Source organism: Entelurus aequoreus, linkage group LG03 (assembly GCF_033978785.1).
Source record: "Entelurus aequoreus isolate RoL-2023_Sb linkage group LG03, RoL_Eaeq_v1.1, whole genome shotgun sequence".
Taxonomy (NCBI): domain Eukaryota; kingdom Metazoa; phylum Chordata; class Actinopteri; order Syngnathiformes; family Syngnathidae; genus Entelurus; species Entelurus aequoreus.
The window spans coordinates 66,670,269-66,686,959 of NC_084733.1; positions in this window are offsets into that span (position 1 = coordinate 66,670,269).

A 16,691-nucleotide genomic window follows, 5' to 3' on the forward strand; every position below is an offset into this window, starting at 1 on the left:
CACAATAGCAGTGTTGAGGTCAACAAGATCGTGCAGTTTTAATGTTTTTAATTTAATAAACAGAGCATTGGTGTGGTCATGATAATCCGCATAATTTACATTTTTAATCGCTTTCTTTTGAAGTAAGAATATAGAGTTGATGTTTGATTTGTAATTGTTACCCCAGATTTCAACACAATAATTAAGATATGGGAGTACGAAAGAATTATATAACATGTTAAAGGCCTACTGAAACCCACTACTACCGACCACGCAGTCTGATAGTTTATATATCAATGATGAAATCTTACAGTAACATTGCAACACATGCCAATACGGCCGGGTTAACTTATAAAGTGCAATTTTAAATTTCCTGGCAAACTTCCGGCTGAAAACGTTTCGATATGATGACGTTTGCGCGTGACGTCAACAATTGAAGCGGAAGTATTCGGAGCCCATTGAATCCAATACAAAAAGCTCTGTTTTCATCTCAAAATTCCACAGTATTCTGGACATCTGTGTTGGTGAATCTTTTGCAATTTGTTTAATGAACAATGGAGACTGCAAAGAAGAAAGTTGTAGGTGGGATCGGTGTATTAGCGGCTGGCTTTAGCAACACAACCAGGAGGACTTACTTGGATAGCAGACGTGCTAGCCGACGCTAGCCGCCGACCGCACGGTGAAGTCCTTTGTCCTTCCGTCGATCGCTGGAACGCAGGTGAGCACGGGTGTTGATGAGCAGATGAGGGCTGGCTGGTGTAGGTGGAGCGCTAATGTTTTTATCATAGCTCTGTGAGGTCCGGTTGCTAAGTTAGCTTCAATAGCGTCGTTAGCAACAGCATTGTTAATCTTCGCCAAGCTGGAAAGCATTAACCTTGTATTTACATGTCCAGGGTTTAATAGTATTGTTGATTTTCTGTCTATCCTTCCAGTCAGGGGTTTATTTCTTTTGTTTATATCTGCATTTGAGCACGATGCTATCACGTTAGCTCAGTAGCTAAAGTGTTTCGCCGATGTATTGTCGTGGAGATAAAAGTCACTGTGAATGTCCATTTTGCGTTCTCGACTCTCATTTTCAAGAGGATATAGTATCCGAGGTGGTTTAAAATACAAATCCGTAATCCACAATAGAAAAAGGAGAGAGTGTGGAATCCATTGAGCCCTTTTACCTTAGTTACGGTCAGAGTGAAAAAAGATACGTTCTGCACTGCACGCTAGTCCTTCACTTTCACGTTCCTCATCCACAAATCTTTCATCCTCACTCAAATTAATGGGGTAATCGTCGCTTTCTCGGTCCAAATCTCTCTCGCTGCATTGTAAACAATGGGGAAATGTGAGGAGTCCTTCCTCCGGTGTCGTCACGCTACTTCCGGTAGGGGCAAGGCTTTTTTTTTATCAGAGACCAAAAGTTGCAAACTTTATCGTCGTTGTTCTATACTAAATCCTTTCAGCAAAAATATGGCAATATCGCGAACTGATCAAGTATGACACATAGAATGGATCTGCTATCCCCGTTTGAATAAAAAAAATTCATTTCAGTAGGCCTTTAAGAGCCTTTTGATTTACAGAGTTTTTGATTTTATGTAACATAGCAATAATTTTTGCCATCTTTATCTTAAGTATATTTATGTACAGTTTCCAATTTAATTTATCATCTATATAGATTCCCAAAAATGTTGTTGAATACACCCTTTCTATCTCCATATCATACATTTTTATATGACACTGTATGTTATTTTTCCTATATTTCCAAAAATTATATATTTTGTTTTATTTAGGTTGATTGATAGTTTATTGGCATCAAACCATTGCTTTAGTATGTGGAGTTCACTCTCTACAGTCTCTAAGAGTTGGCCAAGGTCCTGCCCAGAACAGTACAGACTTGTATCATCACCAAAGAGAATACAGTTGAGTTTTTTAAAGATTGTACAGATATCATTGATATACAATAAAAACAATTTTGGTCCCAGTACAGAACCTTGGGGTACTCCATGTGTTATAATCTTTTTAATTGAATCTACATTGTTCATATGCACATACTGTTCTCTGCCACCAAGATAACTTTTCAACCAATCATAAGCAAGACCTCTGACACCATACCTCTGCATTTTGTTTAAAAGTAATGTGTGATAGATGGTGTCAAAGGCCTTGCTCAGATCAATAAAAAGGCCAACAGCAAACTCCCTTTTATCAATTGCAGTGGTTACCTCCTCAACTAGTTCCATCACTGCCATGGAAGGGGACCTGTTTGATCGAAAACCGTATTGGTGTTCACTTAGCAAGTAATGCTTATCAATAAAACTCTCTAATCTTGACACAAATAATTTTTCAAGGACTTGAAAATTGTGAGAGTAGAGAAATAGGCCTATAGTTAGTGAACTGATGCTTATCTCCACTTTTGAAGATTTTCTTTGGGAAGACACCTTTTATAAAATAAATATTGCATATATAAAGTGAAGGGAACAGCTATAAAATCAACAATTTCTCTGATCATAGAAAAGTCCAAGTCACAGCAGTCTGTTAACTTCTTGTTTTTCTCAGAATTTACAGTTTTTGTGATTTCACTTTCATGAACGGGGGAAATAAAAAACGATTCTAAGTTGCTTTGAATGGTTTGTTCATTAAATTTGACACTGTTTTCGGGTTGTACAATTTAATTTGCTAAATTAGGTCCAACATTCACAAGGAAGGTGTTAAAAGCATTCGTTATTTCCTTAGGGTCATTTATAGTTTGATTATTTTCTATGAAATAGCTTGGATGTTCCTTATTTGTCATGTTTTTTTAATGATAACATTTAAAACTTTCCACGTACCCTAACTTGAATAAAATATTAATAAAATGTTCAAGACTTGAATGAAATATTACTATAATGTTCATAATATGATTTAAATATTACTAAAGTGTTCATAACTTGATTAAAAAAATACTAAAAATGTTCATAACGTGATTGAAATATAACTAAAATGTTCATAACCTGATTGAAATATTACTAAAATGTTCATTACTTCATTGAAACATTACTAAAATGTTAATACTTTGATTGAAAATTACTAAAATGTTCGTAACGTAATTGAAATATTACTAAAATGTTCATAACATAATTGAAATATTACTAAAATGGATCATTACCTTATTGAAATATTACTAAAATGTTCATAACTTGATTGAAATATTACTAAAATGTTTTTACTTTAAATGAAATATTACTAAAATGTTTATAACTTGAGTGAAATATTGCTAAAATGTTCATAACATGAATGAAATATCAGTAAAATGTTCATAACTTGAATAAAATATTACTAAAATGTTCATAACATGATTGAAATATTACTAAGGTGTTCAAAACTTGATTAAAAAAATACTAAACATGTTCATAATGTGATTGAAATATAACTAAAATATTCATAAGTTGATTGAAATATTACTAAAATGTTCATAACTTGATTGAAATATAACTAAAATGTTTATACTTTAAATGAAGTATTACTAAAATGTTTATAACTTGAGTGAAATGTTACTAAAATGTTCATAATGTGAATGAAATATCAGTAAAATGTTCATATCTTGAATAAAATATTACTAAAATGTTCATAACATGATTAAAATATTACTAAGGTGTTCAAAACTTGATTAAAAAATACTAAACATGTTCATAATGTGATTGAAATATAACTAAAATATTCCTAACTTGATTGAAATATTACTAAAATGTTAATGACTTAATTGAAACATTACTAAAATGTTAATACTTTGATTGAAAAATTACTAAAATTTTCATAACGTGATTGAAATATTACTAAAGTTCATAACTTGATTGAAATATTACTAAAATGTTTATACCTTGAATGAAATATTACTAAAATGTTTATAACTTGATTGAAATATTACTAAAATGTTCATAAAGTGAATGAAATATTAGTAACATTTTCATAACTTGAATGAAGTATTACAAACATGTTCATAACATGATTGAAATATTACTGAAGTGTTCATAACTTGATTTAAAAAATACTACAAATATTCATAACATGACTGAAATATGACTAAAATGTTCATAACTTGATTGAAATATTACTAAAATGTTCATGACTTCATTGAAACATTACTAAAATGTTAACACCTTGGTTGAAAAACTACTAAAATGTTCATAACGTGATTAAAATATTACTAAAATGTTCATAACTTGATTGAAATAATACTAAAATTTTCAAACCTTGATTGAAATATTACTAAAATGTTCAAAACTTGATTGAAATATTCCTAAAGTGTTCATAACTTCATTGAAATAATACTAAAATGTTCATAACTTGATTGACGTATTACATAAATGTTCATAACTTCATTGAAATAATACTAAAATGTTCATAACTTGATTGACGTATTACATAAATATTCATGACTTGAATGAAATATTACTTAAATGTTCATAACTTGATTGACATTTTACTAAAATAATCATAACTTAATTGAAATATTACTAAAATGTTCATAACTTGATTGAAATATTACTAAAATGTTCATATCTTGATTGACTTAATACTAAAATGTTCATAACTTTATAGAAATATTACTCAAATGTTCATAACTCGATTGAAATATTACTAAAATGTTATTAACTTGATTGACGTATTAGTAAAATGTTCATGTTTATTGAATTATTACTAAAATGTTCTTACTTTGATTTAAATATTACTAAAATGTTCCTAACTTGATAAAAATATTACTAAATTGTTCATAACTTGATTGGCGTATTACATAAATGTTCATAACTTCATTGAAATAATAATAAAATGTTCATAACTTGATTGACGTATTACATAAATATTCATAACTTGAATGAAATATTACTTAAATGTTCATAACTTGATTGACATTTTACTAAAATAATCATAACTTAATTGAAATATTACTAAAATGTTCATAACTTGATTGAAATATTACTAAAATGTTCATATCTTGATTGACTTAATACTAAAATGTTCATAACTTTATAGAAATATTACTCAAATGTTCATAACACGATTGAAATATTACTAAAATGTTATTAACTTGATTGACATATTAGTAAAATGTTCATATGTTTATTGAATTATTACTAAAATGTTCTTACTTTGATTTAAATATTACTAAAATGTTCCTAACTTGATAAAAATATTACTAAATTGTTTATAATTTAATTGACGTATTAATTAAATCTTCAGAAATTTAATGCAATATTATTTAAATGTTCATAACTTGATTGACATATTACTAAAATGTTCATTACTTGATTGACATTTTACTAAAATGTTCATAACTTGATGGACATATTACTAAAATGTTCATTACTTCATTGACGTTTTACTAAAATGTTCGTAACTTGATTGAAATATTACTAAAATGTTCATAACTTGACTGAACTAGCAATACAATGTTCATACCTTAAATGACTTTGAATTATTACTAAAATGTACAGAACCTGATTGAAATATAATTAAAATGTTCAGACCTTGAATGAAACATTACTAAAATGATCAGAATTTGATGGAAATATTAATTAAATGACATGAACATTGACATATTACTAAAATGTTCGTATTTTGAATGAAATATTACTAAAATGTTCATAACTTCATTGGCATATCACTAAAATGTTCATACCTTGATTGAAATATTAATAGATTGTTCATACCTTGAATGAAATATTACTAAAATGTTCATAACTTGAATGAAAGATTCTTAAAATGTTCATAACTTTATTGAACTATTACTAAAATGCTCATAACTTGATTGAATTATTACTAAAATGTTCATTACTTTTTGAAATAGGACTTAAATGTTCCTAATTGTATTTAAATATTACGAGAATGTTGATAACTTGTTTGAAAAAGTACTACAATGTGCATAACTTGATTGAAATTTTACAAAAATGTTCATAACTTGATTTAAATATTACTAAAATATATCATTACTTGATTGAAATATTACTAAAATGTTCATACCTTGATTGAAATATAATTAACATCTTCATAACGTGATTGAAATATTACTAATATGTTCATAACTTGATTTAAATATTATTAAACTGTGTCATTACTTAATGGAAATGTTACTAAACTGTTCATAACTTGATTTAAATATCATTAAAATGTTCATACCTTTAATGAACTATTACTAAAATGTTCATACTTTGACTGATATATTAATACATTTTCATAACTTGATTGAAATATTACTAATATGTTCATAACTTGATTGAAATATTACTAAAATGTTCATAACTTCAGTGAAATATTACTAAAATGTTCATAACTTGATTGAAACATTACAAAAATGTTCATAACTTGATTAAAAAATAACTAAAATGTTCATAAGTTGATTGAAATGTTACGAAAATGTTCATACCTTGAATAAATATTACTAAAATGTTCATAACGTGTTTGAAAAATTACTAAAATGTTCATAACTTGATTGAATTATTCATAAAATGTTCACAACTTGATTGAAACTTTACTAAAATGTTCATAACTTTATTGAAATATTTCACAGATGTTCATAACTTGATTTAATTATTACTAAAATGTTCATAACTTGATTTAATTATTACTAAAATGTTCATAACTTGATTGAAATATCACTAAAATGTTCATACCTTTGATGGAATATCACTAAAATGTTCATAACTTGATTGACATATTAATACATTTTCATAACGTGATTGAAATATTACTAAATTGTTCATACCTTTGATGGAATATCACTAAAATGTTCATAACTTGATTGACATATTAATACGTTTTCATAACGTGATTGAAATATTACTAAATTGTTCATAACCTAATTGAAACATTACAAAAAAGTTCATAACTTGATTGAAATATAACTAAAATGTTCATAAGTTGATTGAAATGTTACGGAAATGTTCATACCTTGAATAAATATTACTAAAATGTTCATACCTTGAATAAATATTACTAAAATGTTCATAACGTGTTTGAAAAATTACTAAAATGTTCATAACTTAATTGAATTATTCATAAAATGTTCACAACTTGATGAAACTTTACTAATATGTTCATAACTTGATTGAAATATCACTAAAATGTTCATACCTTTGATGAAATATCACTAAAATGTTCATAACTTGATTGACGTATTAATACATTTTCATAACGTCATTGAAATATTACTAAATTGTTCATAACCTAAATTAAATGTTACAAACATTTGCATAACTTGATTGAAACATTACTAAAATGTTCATAACTTGATTGATTGACATATTACTAAAATGTTCATACCTTGAATGAAATTTTACTAAAATGTTAATTACTTGATGGACATATTACTAAAATGTTCATAACTTGATTGAAATATTACTAGAATGTTCATACCTTGAATTAAATATTACTAAAATGTTCACAACTTGATTGAAACATTCTTGAAATGTTCATACCTTGATTGAAATATGACTTAAATGTTCATAACTTGATTTAAATATTACGAAAATGTTCATAACTTGTTTGAAAAATTATTAAAATGTGCATAACTTGATTGAAATATTACAAAAGCGTTCATAACTTTATTGAAATATTACTAAAATGTATCAATACTTGAATTAAATATTACTAAAATGTTCATAACGTGATTTAAAAATTACTTAAGTGTTCATAACTTGATTGAATTATTCATAAAATGTTCACAACTTGATTGAAACTTTACAAAAACGTTCATGATTTCATTGAAATATTTTACAAATTTTCATAACATGATTTAATTATTACTAAAATGAATCATAACTAAATGAAATATTACAAACATTTTCATAACTTGATTGAAACATTACTAAAATGTTCATAACTTCATTGACATATTACTAAAATGTTTATACCTTGAATGAAACATTACTAAAATGTTAATTACTTGATTGACGTATTACTAAAATGTTAATTACTTGATTGACGTATTACTAAAATGTTCATAACTTGATTGAAATATTACTAGAATGTTCATACTCTGAATGAAATATTACTAAAATGTTCACAACTAGATTGAAACATTCTTAAAATGTTCATAACTTGATTGAAATATGACTTAAATGTTTATAACTTGATTTAAATATTACGAAAATGTTCATAACTTGTTTGAAAAATTACTAAAATATGCAAAACTTGATTGAAATATTACAAAAGTGTTCATAACTTGATTGAAATATAACTAAAATGTATCAATACTTGATTAAAATAACACTAGAATCTTTATAACGTGATTGAAATATTACTAAATTGTTCATAACTTAATTTAAATATTACTAAAATGTAACATTACTTGATTGAAATATTACTAAAATGTTCATAACTTGATTGAATTATTACTAAAATGTTAATAACTTTATTGAAATATCACTAAAATGTTCATACCTTGAATAATATATTAATACATTTTCATAACATGATTGAAATATTACTAAATTGTTCATAACCTAATTGAAATATTACTAAACTGTATCATTACTTGACTGGAATATTAGTAAAATGTTCATAACTTGATTTAATTATTACTAAAATGTTCATAATTTGATTGAAATTTTATTAAAATATATCATAACTTGATTGAAATATTATTAAAATGTTCATACCTTGAATTAAATATGACTAAAATGTTCATAACGTGATTAAAAAATTACTAAAAGGTTCATAACTTCATTGAAATATTCATAAAATGTTGACAACTTGATTGAAATATTACACAAATGTTCATACCTTGATTGAAATATTACTAAAATGTTCATAACTTGATTGAATTATTACTATATTGTCATACCTTGATTGACATATTTTTAAAATGTTCATAACTTGATTAAAATATTACTAAAATGTATCATTACTTAATTAAAATATTACTAAAATGTATCATTACTTAATTAAAATATTACTTAAATGTTCACAATTTGATTGAAATCTTATAAAAAATTATTATTACTTGATTGACATATTACTAAAATGTTCATACCTTAAATGAAATATATAACTAAAATGTTCATAACTTAATTGAAATATTACTCTAATGTATCGTGACTTGATTGAATTAATACTAAAATGTTCATTCTTTGAATGAAATATTCCTAAAATGTTAATAACGTAATTAAAATATTGATTATGCACATTCTAATCATCATCATCATCATCATCATCATCATCATCATCATCATCATCATCATCATCATCATCATCATCATCATCATCAATATAATCCTTATCCTCATCATCATTATCATTGTCATGATCATCATCATTGTTATCATTATAATAATCCTCCTCTTCAGCATCATGATCATCATCATCATCATCATCATCATCATAATAATCCTCCTCTTCATCTTCATCATTGTCGTCATCGTCATCATAATCATCATCATCATCACATCATCATCATCACCATCATCATCATCATCACCATCTACCGCTTGTCCCTCTCTGAGTCATGGGGTGCTGGAGCCTATTCAAGCTGCATTTGAGCACAAGGCGTGGTACACCCTGGACAAGGAAGGAGGAGTACACCCTGGCCAAAGAAGGAAGAGTACACCCTGGACAAGGAATGCGGCGTACACCCTGGACAAGGAAGGAGGAGTACACCCTGGACAAGGAAAGCGGGGTACAGCTCAAAGGCTTTACCAAATACCGAACCACAGGATCTGCCAGGGGTGATATGGTAAAAGCAGGTCACATAGATAAGAAAGCACAAGACATTTAAAAACTAATACAATAACTTTAAAATCCACCCTGAAGCAGACAAGTAGCCAATGCAGATACTTTAAAACTGGTGTAGTGTGCTCCCACCCTCTGGTCCTCGTCAGCATGCACGAGTCATCATCATCATCATCATCATCATCATCATCATCATCATCATCATCATCATCATCATCATCATCATCATCATCATCATCATCACCACCACCACCACCATCATCATCATCATCATCATCATCATCATCATCATCATCATCATCATCATCATCATCATCCCCCTCCCCCTCCTCCTCCTCCTCCTCATCATCATTCTCATCATCACCATTATCATCATCATCATCATCATTCTCATCATCCACATCATCATTCTTATCATCATCATCATCATCATCATCATCATCATCATCATCATCATCATCATCATCATCATCATTTTCATCATCATTTTCATCATCCACATTATCACCATCATCATCATCATTATTCTCATCATCATCATCATCATTCTCATCATCACCATCAATCATCATCACCATCATCATCATCATCATCATCATCATCATCATCATCATCATCATCATCATCATCATTACCATCATCATCGTCACCATCTACCGCTTGTCCCTCTCTGAGTCATGGGGTGGTGGAGCCTATCCAAGCTGCATTTGGGCACAAGGCGTGGTACACCCTGGACAAGGAAGGAGGAGTACACCCTGGACAAGGAAGGAGGAGTACACCCTGGACAAGGAAAGCGGGGTACAGCTCAAAGGCTTTACCAAATACCGAACCACAGGATCTGCCAGGGGTGATATGGTAAAAGCAGGTCAGATAGATAAGAAAGCGCAAGACATTTAAAAACAAATAAAAATAACTTTAAAATCCACCCTGAAGCAGACGAGTAGCCAATGCAGATACTTTAAAACTGGTGTAATGTGCTCCCACCCTCTGGTCCTCGTCAGCATGCACAAGTCATCATCATCATCATCATCATCATCATCATCATCATCATCATCATCATCATCATCATCATCATCATCATCATCATCATCATCATCATCCTCCCCCTCCCCTCCTCCTCCTCCTCATCATCATTCTCATCATCACCATTATCATCATCATCATCATTCTCATCATCCACATCATCATTCTTATCATCATCATCATCATCATCATCATCATCATCATCATACCTATATCATCATCATCATCATCATCATCATCATTTTCATCATCACCATCATCATCATCATCATCATCATGATCATCATTTTCATCATCCACATTATCATCATCATCATCATCATCATTATCATCATTGTCATCATCACCATCATCATCATCATCATCATCATTATCGTCATCATCCTCCTCCTCCTCATCATCATCATTGTTATCATTATCATTATCATCATCATCATCATCATCATCATCATCATCATCATCATCATCATCATCATCATCATCATCATCATCATCATTATCATCATCATTATTCTCATCATTCTCATCATCATCATCATCTTAATCCTCCTCATCATTATTCTCATCATTATCCATCCATCCATTTTCTACCGCATGTCCCTCTTGGGGTCATAGGGTGCTGGAGCCTATCCCAGCTGCATTTGGGCAGAGGGCGGGGTCCACCCTGGACAAGGAAGGATGAGTACACCCTGGACAAGGAAGGCGGAGTATACCCTGGACAAGGAAGGCGGTGTACACCCTGGACAAGGAAAGCAGGGTACAGCTCAAAGGCTTTACCAAATACCGAACCACAGGATCTGCCAGGGGTGATATGGTAAAAGCAGGTCACATAGATAAGAAGGCGCAAGACATTTAAAAACTAATAAAATAATTTTAAAATCCACTCTGAAGCAGACGAGTCGCCAATGCAGCGACTTTAAAACTGGTGTAGTGTGTGTTTTGTAATATTTGTAGACTTCTGATGTTCTTTTTGGGAATAGAATAGTATAGAATAGAAAGTACTTTATTGATCCCTGGGGAAATTCAGCACCACAGTTCGCTCACAATAAACAATAAACACTTAGGTATTTTTTACATGTGTATTTTATACAGTGTAGTGGAATTTCTGACCTTTGAACTATATTTCGTGTCTGTCAAGAATGTCTGCTCGTTTCATTCTTTTCTATTCTGAACCAATGAAGGATCAAATATGGGTGAAAGTTGAATATACAGTCGGTCTGACCATTCTACAAAATGTTTTGATTGTCTAGTATGACTAAGGGATTCGAGGATGTTGCGGAACAAACAGGTCGAAAACAACAGGACCTTGACGCACAAGGAAAACAGATAAAATGACGAAGTCCAACCAAGGAGAGAGCTTTTTTTTCATTCCATGCTGACGGGCGCTCCCGGGGAAAACTGTCTGTGTGCATTGCAATTCAATCCAAACATTGTACCATTTAATTATGAGTAAAATAAATCTCTTGTGTTAAATCCACTTTTGTTCTCATTTAAAACCTGGACTTTCCACCACAACAGCATTATTCACATGTGAATAATATGAATACAGTCTATTATACAGCATTATTCACATGTGAATAATATACATACAGTCTATTATACATTCAAGTACAGTCAAAAAGGAACATATGCATTATACAGTCAGACCAGAAGACCAGAGAGCGTTGCAGTAGTCTAGACGACAGGAAATAAAAGCATGCATCAGCACCTCCATGTCAGCCTGAGAGACTCGGGCTACGATCCCAAGAATTTGATAGGCCACCCCACTCAGAGGCAAAATGATTTGAAGCATTGTTTTTAAACTGTGCTAAATGTTGCATTTGTGTGCTCTAACTAGTGGTCCATCCATCCATCCATCCATCTTCTTCCGCTTATCCGAGGTCGGGTCGCGGGGGCAGCAGCTTAAGCAGGGAAGCCCAGACTTCCCTCTCCCCAGCCACTTCGTCCAGCTCCTCCCGGGGGATCCCGAGGCGTTCCCAGGCCAGCCGGGAGACATAGTTTTCCCACCGTGTCCTGGGTCTTCCCCGTGGCCTCCTACCGGTCGGACGTGCCCTAAACACCTCCCTAGGGAGGCGTTCGGGTGGCATCCAGACCAGGTGCCCGAACCACCTCATCTGGCTCCTCTCGATGTGGAGGAGCAGCGGCTTTACTTTGAGCTCCCCCCGGATGGCAGAGCTTCTCACCCTATCTCTAAGGGAGAGCCCCGCCACCCGGCGGAGGAAACTCATTTCGGCCGCTTGTACCCGTGATCTTGTCCTTTCGGTCATAACCCAAAGCTCATGACCATAGGTGAGGATGGGAACGTAGATCGACCGGTAAATTGAGAGCTTTGCCTTCCGGCTCAGCTCCTTCTTCACCACAACGGATCGATACAGCGTCAGCATTACTGAAGACGCCGCACCGATCCGCCTGTCGATCTCACGATCCACTCTTCCCTCACTCGTGAACAAGACTCCAAGGTACTTGAACTCCTCCACTTGGGGCAGGGTCTCTTCCGCAACCCGGAGATGGCACTCCACCCTTTTCCGGGCGAGAACCATGGATTCGGACTTGGAGGTGCTGATTCTCATCCCAGTCGCTTCACACTCAGCTGCTAACCGATCCAGCGAGAGCTGAAGATCCTGGCCAGATGAAGCCATCAGGACCACATCATCTGCAAAAAGCAGAGACCTAATCCTGCAGCCACCAAACCAGATCCCCTCAACGCCTTGACTGCGCCTAGAAATTCTGTCCATAAAAGTTATGAACAGAATCGGTGACAAAGGGCAGCCTTGGCGGAGTCCAACCCTCACTGGAAACGTGTCCGACTTACCGCCGGCAATGCGGACCAAACTCTGGCACTGATCATACAGGGAGCGGACCGCTACAATCAGACAGTCCGATACCCCAAACTCTCTGAGCACTCCCCACAGGACTTCCCGAGGGACACGGTCGAATGCCTTCTCCAAGTCCACAAAACACATGTAGACTGGTTGGGCAAACTCCCATGCACCCTCAAGGACCCTGCCGAGAGTATAGAGTATCTAGTGGTATGCCAGAGAAATACTTATATCAGTAACAGGTGTCCCCAAACCAAGGGTCATCCGACATATATTTTTAATGGACTTCTACAGTGTGGACTACTGCCTCATGGTTAAAGTCCACAATAACTTTCTAAAATTGTGTGCATCTTTTAACACTCGAAATTCTCTCACTGTATAATATTTGAAATGATTGTATTGCCAACAGCGTAAAGAGTGAATGAGGACCTGATCTCTTGAAATGTAAATAAAGGTTTATGAATTTGTACTTTATTAAAGAGGAACGTTGACATACTGTGTTAGTATTTTAAATGTAAATAAAGGTTTATGAATGTGTATGTTATTAAAGAGGAACGTTGACATACTGTGTTAGTATTTTAGATGTAAATAAAAGTTTATGAATGTACTTTATTAAAGAGGAACATTGACATACCGTGTTAGTATTTTAAATGTAAATAAAGGTTTATGAATTTTTACTTTATTAAAGAAGAGCGTTGACATACCGTGTTAGTATTTTAAATGTAAATAAAGGTTTATGAATGTGTACTTTATTAAAGAGGAATGCTGACATACTGTGTTGGTATTTTAAATGTAAATAAAGGTTTATTAATTTGTACTTTATTAAAGAGGAGCATTGACATACTGTGTTAGTATTTTAAAATGTAAATAACGTACCTAATTAAAACCGAACGTTGACATACTGTGTTAGTATTTTAAATGTAAATAAAGGTTTATGAATGCGTACCTAATTAAAGAGGAACGTGGATATACTGTGTTAGTATTTTAAATGTAAATAAAGGTTTATGAATTTGTACTATATTAAAGAGGAACGAACGTTGACATACTGTGTTAGTATTTTAAATGTAAATAAAGGTTTATGAATTTGTACTTTATTAAAGAGGAACGAACGTTGACATACTGTGTTAGTATTTTAAATGTAAATAAAGGTTTATGAATTTGTACTTTATTAAAGAGGAACGTTGCCATACTGTGTTAGTATTTTAAATGTAAATAAAGGTTATGGAATTTGTACTTTATTAAAGAGGAACGTTAACATACTGTGTTAAGATTTTGTTGCCAGCTCAATATTTTGCAATATTGTTTCATGTCAGCAAGAAGGTTCACTCCATACTTTTTAACTGTGGGGAATTACTATAGTAGCTACAGCTTCTCCTGGGGTACACCAACTGTTTTAGCCACCCCTGCAGAACTAGATGCCACCCCAGAAAACCAAGTCTGGACGCGCCCCTGGTTCTGACCTGTTTGACGATGTTATTGTAGGTCTTGACTTTTTGACGTAAAATCTGAACATGTATAGTTCACTAATTATCATTATTCTTATCATCATCATCATTCAAGTTCAAGTTTTATTATTCTTCGGTCAACCTTCGACAAAATAAACAAACAGTTATACATTCATAAATTGAAAATGAAATTGAAAATGAAAATGTTGCAGACCGAAAGGGTTTAGGCTGAAGTTGAACACTTATTGCGCCTAACCCTATAAACAATGTCAAGTACAAAATAAATAAACTTCCGAAAATTATTGAATGTCCATTGTACAACATATTATAAATACACATTATACATAACATAAACACAGTTCAATTATATACACAGTAAAGGCATGTGAAATATCCTTGTAGACATGTTAAACCTTTGTACCAATTTATATACTATATACAAACAATTGTACTTCCATTATTATTTATAACCCACATTTAGTATTTGAATTAACATTGATCATAGTATTAACTACTGTGTTGATTCAAGAGTGATATATTTTTTCAAGACATTGGTCTTAAAGTGTTTTTTAAATGTGTGAATAGAACTGGAACATTTTAAGGAATAATCCAAGCTGTTCCACAGTTGAACCCCCCTGACAGAAACACATCTACTTTTTAAGCTTGTTCTTATCTTAGCTTTCTGGAAGACAGCTGAACCTCTGAGGTCATAGGGATTCTCTCTGGGTTTAAACCTCTCCTGTAGACACCCAGGCAGCATGTGGTTATGAGCTTTGTACGTCACAATAGCAGTGTTGAGGTCAACAAGATCGTGCAGTTTTAATGTTTTTAATTTAATAAACAGAGCATTGGTATGGTCATGATAATCTGCATAATTTACAATTCTAATCGCTTTCTTTTGAGGTAAGAATATAGATTTAATGTTTGTTTTGTAATTGTTACCCCAGATTTCGACACAATAATTAAGATAAGGGAGTACAAAAGAATTATATAACATGATAAGAGCCTTTTGATTTACGGAGTTTTTGATTTTATGTAACATAGCAATATTTTTTGCCATCTTTGTCTTAAGTATATTTATGTGCAGTTTCCAATTTAATTTATCATCTATATGGATTCCCCAAAATTTTGTTGAATACACCCTTTCTATCTCCATATCATCAATTCTTATATGACACTGTTTGTTATTTTTCCTATTTCCAAAAATTATATATTTTGTTTTATTTAGGTTGATTGATAGTTTATTGGCATCAAACCATTGCTTTAGTATGTGGATTTCACTCTCAACAGTCCCTAAGAGATGGCCAAGGTCTTGCCCAGAACAGTACAGACTTGTATCATCAGCAAAGAGAATACATTTTAGTTTTTTAAAGATTTTACAGATATCATTAATGTACAATAAAAACAATTTTGGTCCCAATACAGAACCTTGGGGTACTCCATGTGTTATAATCTTTTTATCTGAATCTACATTATTCATATGCACGTACTGTTCTCTGCCACCAAGATAACTTTTCAATCAATCATGAGCAAGACCTCTAAAACCATACCTCTGCATTTTGTTTAAAAGCAATGTATGATCGATGGTGTCAAAGGCCTTGCTCAGGTCAATAAAAACGCCAACAACAAACTCCCTCTTATCAATTGCAGTGGTTACCTCCTCAACTAGTTCCATCACTGCCATGGAAGAGGACCTGTTTGGTCGAAAACCGTATTGGTGTTCACTTAGCAAGTGATG